Below are 11,877 nucleotides of genomic sequence, written 5' to 3' on the forward strand. Positions count from 1 at the left end.
ATATTTTCATTGAGGTTGGTGTTGATGGAAGATAGTATTTGATATGCTATGCTAATGGAAAATGGTGACATGTTAATCTTATTTGTTGTGAAAACTAGGAAGTTCATTTTTTTCCATTACTTGGTACCTATATCCCCCTTTACATCTTCCTCTCTTATTTCCTATATTTAATGGTCTTGTGTATATTGCATTGAATCTCTTGTAAAATTATTATTTCCCTCATTGTAAAAGTGATATGCATTAGTGATATTTGAATACTCGAAGAAGATGCACTTTCAACTCATTGCATCAATTTTGTTTCTTTGCTCAGTAAAAATCTAGGCATAGCAGGTGGAAGTAAAGACCTTGAGATTCCTCACCAAAGAAGTGTGGCCATACGAAATTTCTTAAGGAGTCTTATTTCTAAGATCATGAGATGGAAACCTAATTTTGAAATGTACTACACATAGAACCGCATTAGTGCAAAACATCAACTTTACTTTTTTGACAAACATCTTGGAACGAACCATATTCAAGATAAGCATGTTCATTCTTCCAACTACACCATTCTATGGAGGATTTTATGGAACTATGGCTTAATGTTGAATTCCATGTTGGCGAAGATATTTTTAAAATTAATGAGACATATATTCTCCTCCATTATTAATACAAAGAGAGTCAATATGTGATTATGCTTCACTTTGAATCCATGCATGAAAGTTTTTTAAAGAGTCAAAAGCTTGAGATTTATCTTTAAAGAAGTAAACCCAACACATCCTAGTGTAATCATCAATAAAAAACATGCTTTATTTATTTCCATTAGCAAATGGAATAGGCATGGGGCAACAAAAATCAAAATGTATCAGTCCAAGTTTTGTACATGGTTGAGAAGTGGAATCATGGAAAGGTTGTTTGACATGTTTTCCAACAATACAAGAATCTCTCCAAGAAGCAAATGAAGTATGAAAAAAATATTCAATTACTTTACCATTGTATTCCTTTTGACATAGATTGTGCTTGTTATTCTCCTAGGGGATTCTGCATTTTGTTGCATCATGTCCATTTCTGCCATAATGAATATAATGAAAATTAGGTCTCTCTTCTTGATAGTGTCTCCCCCTGACTCTAGAATTATTTCTTCCACTTCCTCTTTTATTGTTATTTCCTCTAGAAGAATCATGTGATTGATTCTTCTTTTTTGAGTAGTGCATATGGTTGTTCTAGTGGGATGAGCTACTATTTTCTTATTTTTAAAGAATTTCTCATGTTTTATAACCTTTTCCATCAAATAGTCAAACGTGATAGACTTTAGTTGGTCATTAGCTCATAGATATTCAAGGTATTGAGAATATATTAGGTAGAGAGACTTAATGAAGGTTATGAGATGAAGGTATATATCCACTCTAGTGGCATCTATACCATGCATAATGGATTTGAGCTTAGAGGCATAAAATAACAAACATACAAACCTTGCGATTTCCATAAGAATCATTAATGTGAACAATATGATGGCTCACCTTTTAACATACTATCACATAATTTAGGGTATATACTTTCTTGTCTTTGTTCTTCCAAATAGAAAATTTCTTAGTTTATGTAGGATTGGTAGGTCCACTAGGATTCACTATAACTTTCTTTCAACTACTTCTATAGCTTCTCTTTCATAGATTCCATCCCACAAATCATTCAAAAATTATTGTGTTTTTGATCTATCTAGCCCATTCTTGGTAGCTTTCCTTTTTAGTTAGCACTACACTAATAATGGAAATGGCATAATGCATCTTCACCACAATTTTGAGATGAGGTATGTATATACAAAATCTTTGTGACAATAATTTCTAGTGGAAAAGTATAATATTTCATTACAAACAACAAGTACTTTAGCTTTAATTTCAAATTGTTTTCTACATTAGAATGATAATCTCATATAATTCGTTCTTTCCATAAATATTAGTGCAATGTTTTAGATTATTTCAAACTGCTATCAGTGAGTCCAACTAAACGTTGATGGAACTTTCTCAATGCCATGAATGATGCACTTATTGGTGGACAATGTTTTTTAAATGATGAATCTCTATTCTTGAACTTCTCAAAGAGCATATCCAAGCTAGTTCATTACCAAAGGAAACACTTTTTTCTCACACAAATCTCACTCCATCTCACTCCATTTAGTCTCAATAATCCAATTTAGAGAAAAATGTGATACCGAGGACTAGTGCATAGAGAGACATATCTTGAGAGAGGATTGAATATAGATGGATGAAGTAACTATGCATCACACCTTATAAGCTACGAGAGTCTAGCATTAACTTTCTATGGAATTTGGGACTAGTAGGCCATGAAGCAGTGATTAGATCATTGAATATTGATTAGAGAAATGCACATTTGACTTATAATATGACACCCTCAATAGAAGAAGCCCACAAATTACTCGAGATCATGTTGAGTGGAATGCCTAGGTTGTGAATATATTCTTACAAATTAGGTTTCTAGATAGGGGTTCAGCTTATGATCATATAAGATCCGATGATGTGGAGCAAACATTAAGCATAAGAGTCAATAATGTAAAGGTAAAACCCTAGGTGTGGGAACCAACAATGCAACATCATGGCCCAAAATGGGAACTAGAAAGAGGAGCCAATGGGCTATGTAACAACAAGGAAAATGAGGGAGACTCAGATTAGCTAGCAGTAAGAGAGAAACACATGATCATTTCCTGAGCATGCACACAAACAAAGGGATAGGTCTAGTTATTGAAAATCAAGGGATTGGTAGAGTGTGACAATGCCAAAAACAACACTTAGCTTTGATATCATGTCAAGTTGATAAATTATGCTTGAATTTATTTCAATGATTAAAATGTGCCTATATACAATGAAGTGGCTATTTGCTTCACACTCCATGAGGGAATATTGGTATACCTCAATACTTTTCATTTTATCTACCTCCAACTAATAAACAATACTAATTATAAAGGATTATATGTCCGGAAATATCTTAGTTATTATTTCAACCTTCTTAATTTGTGACTTCAAATCCCTCTTTTTACAATAATTGAGTTTCAATAGAAAACTTAAATACTTAAATTATTCTTAAAGGTCCACCTATTATAGAGGAAAAATATCAAGAGTACTTTGAACTTGGTTCTCCACCTTATTAAAGGCACTATAATATTTTTGAAAATTTATATCCATGCATGTTGTTTTATACAATCTTCATGTTAAAATCAAACACAAAAATAGATAATGGATTTAGGTAATCTTATGATACCTTAAATTATGAATATTATACACATAAATACATATCTCAATGGCTCTTGGTTTTCATCTTCCAAGACGTGGCTTGGACTCCTCGTGGAAATCCACATTCATCCACACCAACCCTAATGGATTAGGTGTCCAAAATTCCCCCCCTCAATCTGAATGAGTGTATATGAGTCAAAAAAGAGAGAAAACAAGAGAGACATCAAATAAAAGGTGAGAATATGAAGAAATATCCACTACAATATGTGTCAATATCCAAGAAAAAGCTCTAAGGTATGACTGATATAGCTTCTTTGTTGTTGAAGACCATTGTTAAGAAGCAATCCATCCAAGGTGAATATTTATTCTTGTAGGAGTCTTGTTTTTGGAACACATGTTTGCATATTGGGTAGTTTACCACAATACTCACAAACGTGAAGATTAAAACATTGATCTTTCACATGGCCAACCTGATAAAAATGTTGGCATCTAAACTCCAACTTAGTGGTTGCGAAAGAAATGCAAGTGAAGAGGAACTACCTTGAAGAAACCCAAAACTATGAAACTGATGGGTTTAGAGTAGTATGGAATATGAAATGACACATCATTGTAATATCCAAGACCAATTTTGTTCTTGTTTCTGATAATTTCTTCCCAAGGTTTGATAATGGGCTTAGCAAGTAAAACCTAAACCTTTGCATCTTCATGTAAAGTTTCTCTTGAAATGGCCTTACTAATATGATCAATTTATGGCTATTAATGGGAGTCAACTTCAATAAAAGAATTCTTATGAAAAAAATAGTTCAGAATGATGACCCTTCTACTATAGCTCATCTTGCTATAGATATGACTCAAGTTGGCAATCTTCTCCTGTAGAGGTTGACATATTTTCATATCAGCAAGAGTGACTTTATTAACTAATTATGATCATGTTATTAACAATAGACAATATTAGAGTTCTCAATAACTCTAATAATCCATTAAGTCAGACCATTTTCTTAATATCAATAGATCGCAAGATAATGAAGAGAAAAAATACACCAACTTAGGCTTTTATGGCTTCAATTAAAGACACAAATCAAGGCATTGCAAACCGCTAAACAAACTATGGACTTGCTGATGAAGAACAACCTTCTAGCTATAATGAATACATGTAAGGTAAATGCTTTTTCACATGTTGATATGGAATTTATCCAGGACAAAGAATTAAAGGTATTACAAACTCATGTGCATGGATGTGCCTATGTTACTTTATCCAATGGATTGATAAGATTGCTAGAATACATAGACACTGAGGCAGTTAGAGAAAACATAACAATCAAACATTTAAACACAAGAAGTTTAATGAGGAGTTCACCTAATTCTCCTGGGCTACGTCTCCTGGTCCAGCCTTCAGTGGTGGCCTCTCTATTATGTTTTCAAGTAGGGTTTTTACAACAGTGAGCTCAATTCGAGTCCCATGAAACAGATAAACGCCAGTCGAAATGGAGTGCGCAGACTCTCCTTACTGAAACTCGACATCTAATGGTCACAGTAGTATGATAGGCCTATGCCGAGGAGTTTGCTTGAACCTCTCAAGCCTTCTATGGAGTACACAAACTCTCTGACTCTCTTCAGCTCTGTCTGGCTCAATTTTGTCTTCAAGTCAGCTCAACTTCTACTCTCTATTCTTTGCTCTTAGCTTTCTGTGTCTAGCTAACTCTTGTCACTGCCTGCTCTGTCTCTATCAGTTCATGGCTTTAAATCCAGTATGTTCTTTGACTGTTCATTTATGCTTCCTAGCCTTCTGGTTTCCCTGCCTCTGTCTGTTCGAATTCCTCTGATCTGTGTCATCATCACTGGGTAACACCTCGCAGGGGGGTGGCCACCTGTTTCCTAACGAACTGGGTGTCAGATTCCTTGAATCATATTTGAATGGATATTAATTCCGTTTGCTTCAAGATTGCCCGCGAAACATGAATCGTTTGGAAACTCATTGTCCACATTGGACTTCAAATCCACTGTAATCTTGCTCTATAACTTCACCAAATCTGGTCGTTTATTAGGATGTGCCTCCACCGTTGATCTAGGCCCCCCAGATCCTATGGTCGTCGCTCATATCAGGCGGGCAAGTTGCATGATGCTTACCCATCCGATGCGGGAGGTTTTCTCTCTCATCTACTGGACACGTTTCACTCAATGTGTGGCATTGGGCGGGACTCAGTCAAAACTGCTTATCACCTCGAGGCCTTCCGATATCCTACCGGTTTGTGGAATCCCGTGCTAAGGAACTGAATGTATTACTTTTCCGCATTTCATAGCGATTTCAGGTCCGGGCCCTTAGGGGCTTTCCTTCAATGAGGGGGACACCCTGTGATACGCGATTAGTGCTTAGCGCTAATTGCATATCAAAATCTACCTCTGTTTCTCGAACTAGCCTCCGGTTTTGCAATTTGTGCCAGGGCACATCACCATGGGCCAATGGCCTACGCGCTCGACTGAGGGTCCTCGTTGCTCTGCTCTGGCCACAATTGCAACTGTCATGAGGATTCCTTCTGATAGCTTGATTTTTCTAAGACTTGAATCTTTTGGCATAATTTGAAATAGTCATGAAAACTTAGAGAGTGTTTAGGATTGAATTTGGATCACGACCTTCCCATTGAAAAAGCTTTTGGACCACCGAAAGTTGGTTTTGTTTTAAGCATAAATGAAGTGAGGGTATTGATTCCTCGCTTGCTCAATTTCTATCCATTTCGCACTGCTTGGATTTGAACCTTTGAATCCAATCCAGAGGTACTCAACATTCCCCCTACGTGTGGTCCTTACCTTCCTATCCAGAACTGTATCTTCCTACAACTCATTGAGATATTTAGGCAACAGATCATCAATAGAAGGAAATTGATGCAGGACCAACCCTGCACATACCCAGGATTCCCAACAATCATGCACCTAAAACATCCACTTCCAACTATTGATCAATTTAACTTTGATATCTGTTAATTTCAACAGTACATGTGGAAACTCTTCAGCTTACCCATACACCGACAATCTCACAACTTCACTTTTATATAATCAAAAGTTAATAAAACCAATGTGCCCATGATTTCAACTTGACATTGTTTCAAACAAATCCTTCACGCAACATCACCAATAACATTTTTCTGCAATATATTATCGTGTCTTTGCTTCTTCATTTCAATCTTGCCAAGATACTAAATCTGTTTACGCGCCCTTTCCCCTGCTAGCGCTCCAGATCTGAGGTACACCGATGCATAGATCAGAGCCTAACTATCAAGATCTCGGGACTCGAACTCTTCACATCACCTGTCAATGCTTTATAACTCCGGTCCATCATCTAAGAAATCACGGAAATATCTCGCCATAAGTCACCATAACAACTGCAACTTCTCTCTCTCAATAACCACCCTGGGATTCGACCACTGGATCTTTGAATGCCTGCCTTTGACTTTGGTTAATTTTCGTTCTACATATTCCCATTCCAACGTAAATACACTGCTGGCGCTTGTCATAAGGTCTACATGTCGATCCTCAACAGTCTCAATTTTCAACAACATGCAATCTTTCATTTACACTAGCGTTAAACGTTCTCATAGCAGTTTGATTTATACAGATGTCAAACACCCAGAATCTATTGATGTCGAATCAATTTTCAAACTCTTCAAATGTCAATTCCTCACTATACACTGATGCGATAACTCTTTGATATCGCCGTTCACTGGAGTGATATGTCACGTGATTATCGCAGAATTAACATCGCCGATGCGATAACTCTGGAACCGACTCAATGTAAAACTGATTTATAACCTTCACTTCCGTCTTTATGGCGATATGGTGTGATAAACAATCTCTTCCACTCCGATGATAACTATACAACTTGCACAACTCTAAATCGCTCCACCCTCCAATGCGCGCCGAGATGATCTCAAGCGGGGATTACATTCACTATAATTAGTGTCATTGTCGACCTGTTGACAGCTTTCCATAACTCGATACGAAGTCTAACAGAAATTTGTGATGGCTACGTTTCAACGTTCTCTTCTGAGATCTTGGCGATATCATTCGCCCCAATTCACTTTAAACCAGACTTGTATCATTTCGGGTCCCATTTACTGTTACACACAATGAATTTAAACAGATCTCTGTTGCGATGTGATAAGAATTACACCCAATTCGACCCAATAGTTATCAGACTCAATAACTCAATATAACTTTAATCTCAGCTTCAAGGCTCCAATAAAGCTTTACTTCACATATTCTTTGTGTTCATGAATTCCCAATTCATACAATTCGACAGTGCCAGTTTTGCAATAAACTCAGAAATATTACAGATTAAATAAACATTCAAGTCGTAACAACTTCAACTCTTGTACAAAGAAAACAACGCGTCCAGCATTACACTCATCATACATTGATACGCACAATCTTAGTTTTATTCATGGCATATGAAAGAACAGATCTCGCCTTAATCCATTTACATAAGAAAAATATTTGTTATACATATAATACAGTTCACACATTTAAACCAAATTCTCACACCACTCCAAGACATAAAAAAACATATTCGAGCTTTCGCTCTACACTCAAAACTACACAAAAAGTATCTCTAACAAATCACCCTAAAAAAAATCCCTCGATCCACACAAATACCCCCTTGCTGATCTAACTCCACTCGTTCCATATATAAAAAACCTCTCCATCATTCTCTCGCTCTTAACGCAATCTTCTGTTTTTAGGAATAATAACAGAAATCTGTTATTTCCTAGCTTCTCAACACACCTATACAAACAATCTTATCACTAATCTAAAATAAGACAATTCTCATTTATTACAATAACAAACTTATTTGAGAAGTTTATCCTCCTCAGTAAAATCGAATTCGTCCAAACAGTCAATGAATTTTTGCTTTGTTTAGCCACAGCATGTGACCATTCCATCACATTGCTGGCTGGGTCTAGATGCTCCTGCATCAGACTCCCAAAGTTTAAATTAACCATGATCTCCTGATCATGCATTTCATGCCTGTGTCCTCCTGGATTCCATACTTGGTTTGATAATCTGTCCTTGATTACTGTTGTTGTTGTTTGTTCCTCAAGTCTTTCGCCTTTGTGCTGCAATACTTCACTTGCCACTGCTTCTTTTTGATGTTCTTCTCCCAGTTTCCACACTTTATGTTGCATTGCTCCACTGGCTGTGCTCTCACAATCTTTTGTTGTCTTTCTTTTGCTGCTTCTCCTTTGTTTTACTGCTGCTGGCCTCTTCCGGGATTCTTTCATCATCATCCGCCTCATCAGTTCAATTTCTCTATCTAACAGACTTTCTCCAACATCTTCAATAAAACCTGAATTCACAAAGCAATTGTTAGAATAAAAACCATAAGGCTTTAGCGCCCCCATAGATGTTACTGCTGTCAGTGTTGCCTTAGCTGTCACCATAAATGTCGTCCCACATATTGTTCTAGTTGTCACTATGGGTGTTGCAGCCTCCCAAACTTCCTGTCCTTCTACAACATTCCTTTGCTCATCATCTGCAATTTCATCTACAATTTCTTTCTCTGGTTCCAGCAACCATTTTAGTGTTTCATTAACATGCTGCAAATTAACTCCAGCATAATCTCCATCTTCCCCTTCGACAATCTTCAGAAATTGTCCATCCTCTTCAAGATTTTCAAACACTGTAGCAGCTCCAAAACTTCGTCCACCAGTCTTCTCTTGGCTATACAAACAAGCCAACTCTTTCTTGTCACCCACGGTAACAAGCCTCTGCTTATGAGACATGATTGTCTCATCTTCTTTCTGCAACTGTTCTCCTCCATCCAAGACAATTCCAAAGGATGATCTGTCTTCTTTCTCACCTGTAAACACAATCAAATTGTCAGCATCAAAATCACAAGACCCAACGGTCTCACTTGTAGATTCAGTCATCCACAGCTCTAAGTCTTCTTCAGGACTCAGAAAATCTATACTGGCTTTCTCGTCAGCTTTCCCTGGCAACACTTCAGTATGTTGCTCTAAGTTCCTTTCCAACTCTTTTGTCAACACATCAGTATGCTGATTTGTATTCACCATGAGACTGTCAACTAGTCTCTCCTTCTTACCATCATCTGCTCCATAATTGTCATTCATGAGAACTTTCCTGCCTTGCTTCCTCAGCAAATTATCATGCACATAAGTCCTTTGTCTCTCCAACTCTCTTCTCTGGAGATCTAGTTTCCTATACAATTCAACAACTTCATTAGGAGTAGAACTTGGAAACTTCACACGATTTTCCATACCTTCACCAATGCTTGACCAATCATCAGCTGGTCCTTCTCTTTCTGCATCAACATCCTGATTAGACTCCTTCATCTTCATATCCTTCTGAGATCTTGCTATCTCAGCATCGATCTGAACAGCCTTCAGATTCAATTCTTCTTGAACAAACTCTAAAGCTTGCTCATCTCCTTGTACTGTACCTGCAAACATACACAACTTGTCAGTTTTAAAACCGCAAGACTTTTCAGTCTTGACTGCTCCCTCCAACACATCCTTCTGAACAAATCTGCATGTGGAATCTTCAAATTCCATCTCTGGTTCAAGAACTCTAAGTTCCTTTTTCAACAAGGCAATCACAATTTGCCTCAACCTCCTCTGCAATTTTTGCCAAATCATTCTCTTTCCCTTCTGTGGAAAGATCCAACCTCTATTCTGATTTTCCTGCTCTTGCAACCATTCCTCTAGTACCTGCAATTGTACTTTCATCACTGCAATATCTCTTTCTTTGACCTCATCACTCATCCTACCACTGTGGCATTCCTCTGAACCTCTTCTCTGATTCTCCATGATCATTTCCTTCATGAGTTTCTCACTCACCATGAGTGTACTAGCCTCTACGGCAACAATCTCTTCTACTGCCACTTACCTCACCAAGCTCTCCTCACTCAGTCTTTTGGTAAGTACTTGGTTCACTGCCTCTGGAACCTTTCGAGCACTCTCTCTGCTCTCTTCAGGCTATCTCTTCAACTCACCTTCTTCTTCAGGACACTGCAATTGTCCTCCTTATTCAGCCTTTAGCTGAATGCCAGGTTCACTGCCATCATCTTCTCTGCAACCATAAACTGCATTTTCAAATTTCAAATCAGAAAAATCATCTCACCTCTAAGATCTTGCATGATCTTTTCCTCCCTGCAATCTTGTTCACTTGCAATTGTGTATGCTGCATATCAGATTTAAAATCTGATCTTCCTTTCCATCATCCATCACACATTCAAAAACACACTTTAGTTTTCAACAAAACTTTCTGTTTTCATTCAGAAAAAAAAAAAAATATCTTCAACAGAGCATTCTAGCTCTGATACCAAAATTTGATGCAGGACCAACCCTGCACATACCTAGGATTCCCAACAATCATGCACTTAAAACATCCACTTCCAGCTATTGATCAATTTAACTTCGATATCTGTTAAGTACATGCAGAAACTCTTCAGCTTACCCATACACTGGCAATCTCACAACTTCACTTTTATATAATCAAAAGTTAATAAAACCAATGCGCCCATGATTTCAACTTGACATTGTTTCAAACAAATCCTTCACGCAACATCACCAATAACATTTGTCTGCAATATTATCGTGTCTTTGCTTCTTCATTTCAATCTTGCCAAGATACTAAATCTGTTTACGCACATTTTCCCTGCTAGCGCTCCAGATCTGAGGTATACCGATGCATAGATCAGAGCCTAACTATCAAGATCTCGGGACTCAAACTCTTCACATTACCTGTCAAGGCTTTATAACTCCGGTCCTTCATCTAAGAAATCACGAAAATATCTCGCCATAAGTCACCAGAACAACTGCAACTTCTCTCTCTCAATAACCACCCTAGGATTCGACCACTGGATCTTTGAATGCATGCCTTTGACTTTGGTTAATTTTCATTCTACATATTCCCATTCCAATGTAAATAGACTGCTGGCGCTTGTCATAAGGTCTACATGTCGATCCTCAACAGTCTCAATTTTCAACAACATGCAATCTTTCATTTACACTAGCGTTAAACGTTCTCATAGCAGTTTGATTTATACAGATGTCAAACACCCAGAATCTATTGATATCGAATCAATTTGCAAACTCTTCAAATGTCAATTCCTCACTATACATTGATGCGATAACTCTTTGAGATCACCGTTCACTGGAGTGATATGTCACGTGATTATCGCAGAATTAACATCGCCGATGCGATAACTCTGGAACCGACTCAATGTAAAACTGATTTATAACCTTCGCTTCCGTCTTTATGGCGATATGGTGTGATATACAATCTCTTCCACTCCGATGATAACTATACAACTTGCACAACTCTAAATCGCTCCACCCTCCAATGCGCGCCGAGATGATCTCAAGCGGGGATTACATTCACTATAATTAGTGTCATTGTCGACCTGTTGACAGCTTTCCATAACTCGATACGAAGTCTAACAGAAATTTGTGATGGCTACGTTTCAACATTCTCTTCTGAGATCTTGGCGATATCATTCGCCCCAATTCACTTTAAACCATACTTGTATCATTTCAGGTCTCATTTACTGTTACACACAATGAATTTAAATAGATCTCTATTGCGATGTGATAAGAATTACACCCAATTTGACCCAATAGTTATCGGACTCAATAACTCAATA

Source organism: Pinus tabuliformis, chromosome 7 (genome assembly GCF_031772625.1).
Source record: "Pinus tabuliformis cultivar Carrire ecotype Pingquan chromosome 7, CPIR1, whole genome shotgun sequence".
Taxonomy (NCBI): Eukaryota; Viridiplantae; Streptophyta; class Pinopsida; order Pinales; family Pinaceae; genus Pinus; species Pinus tabuliformis.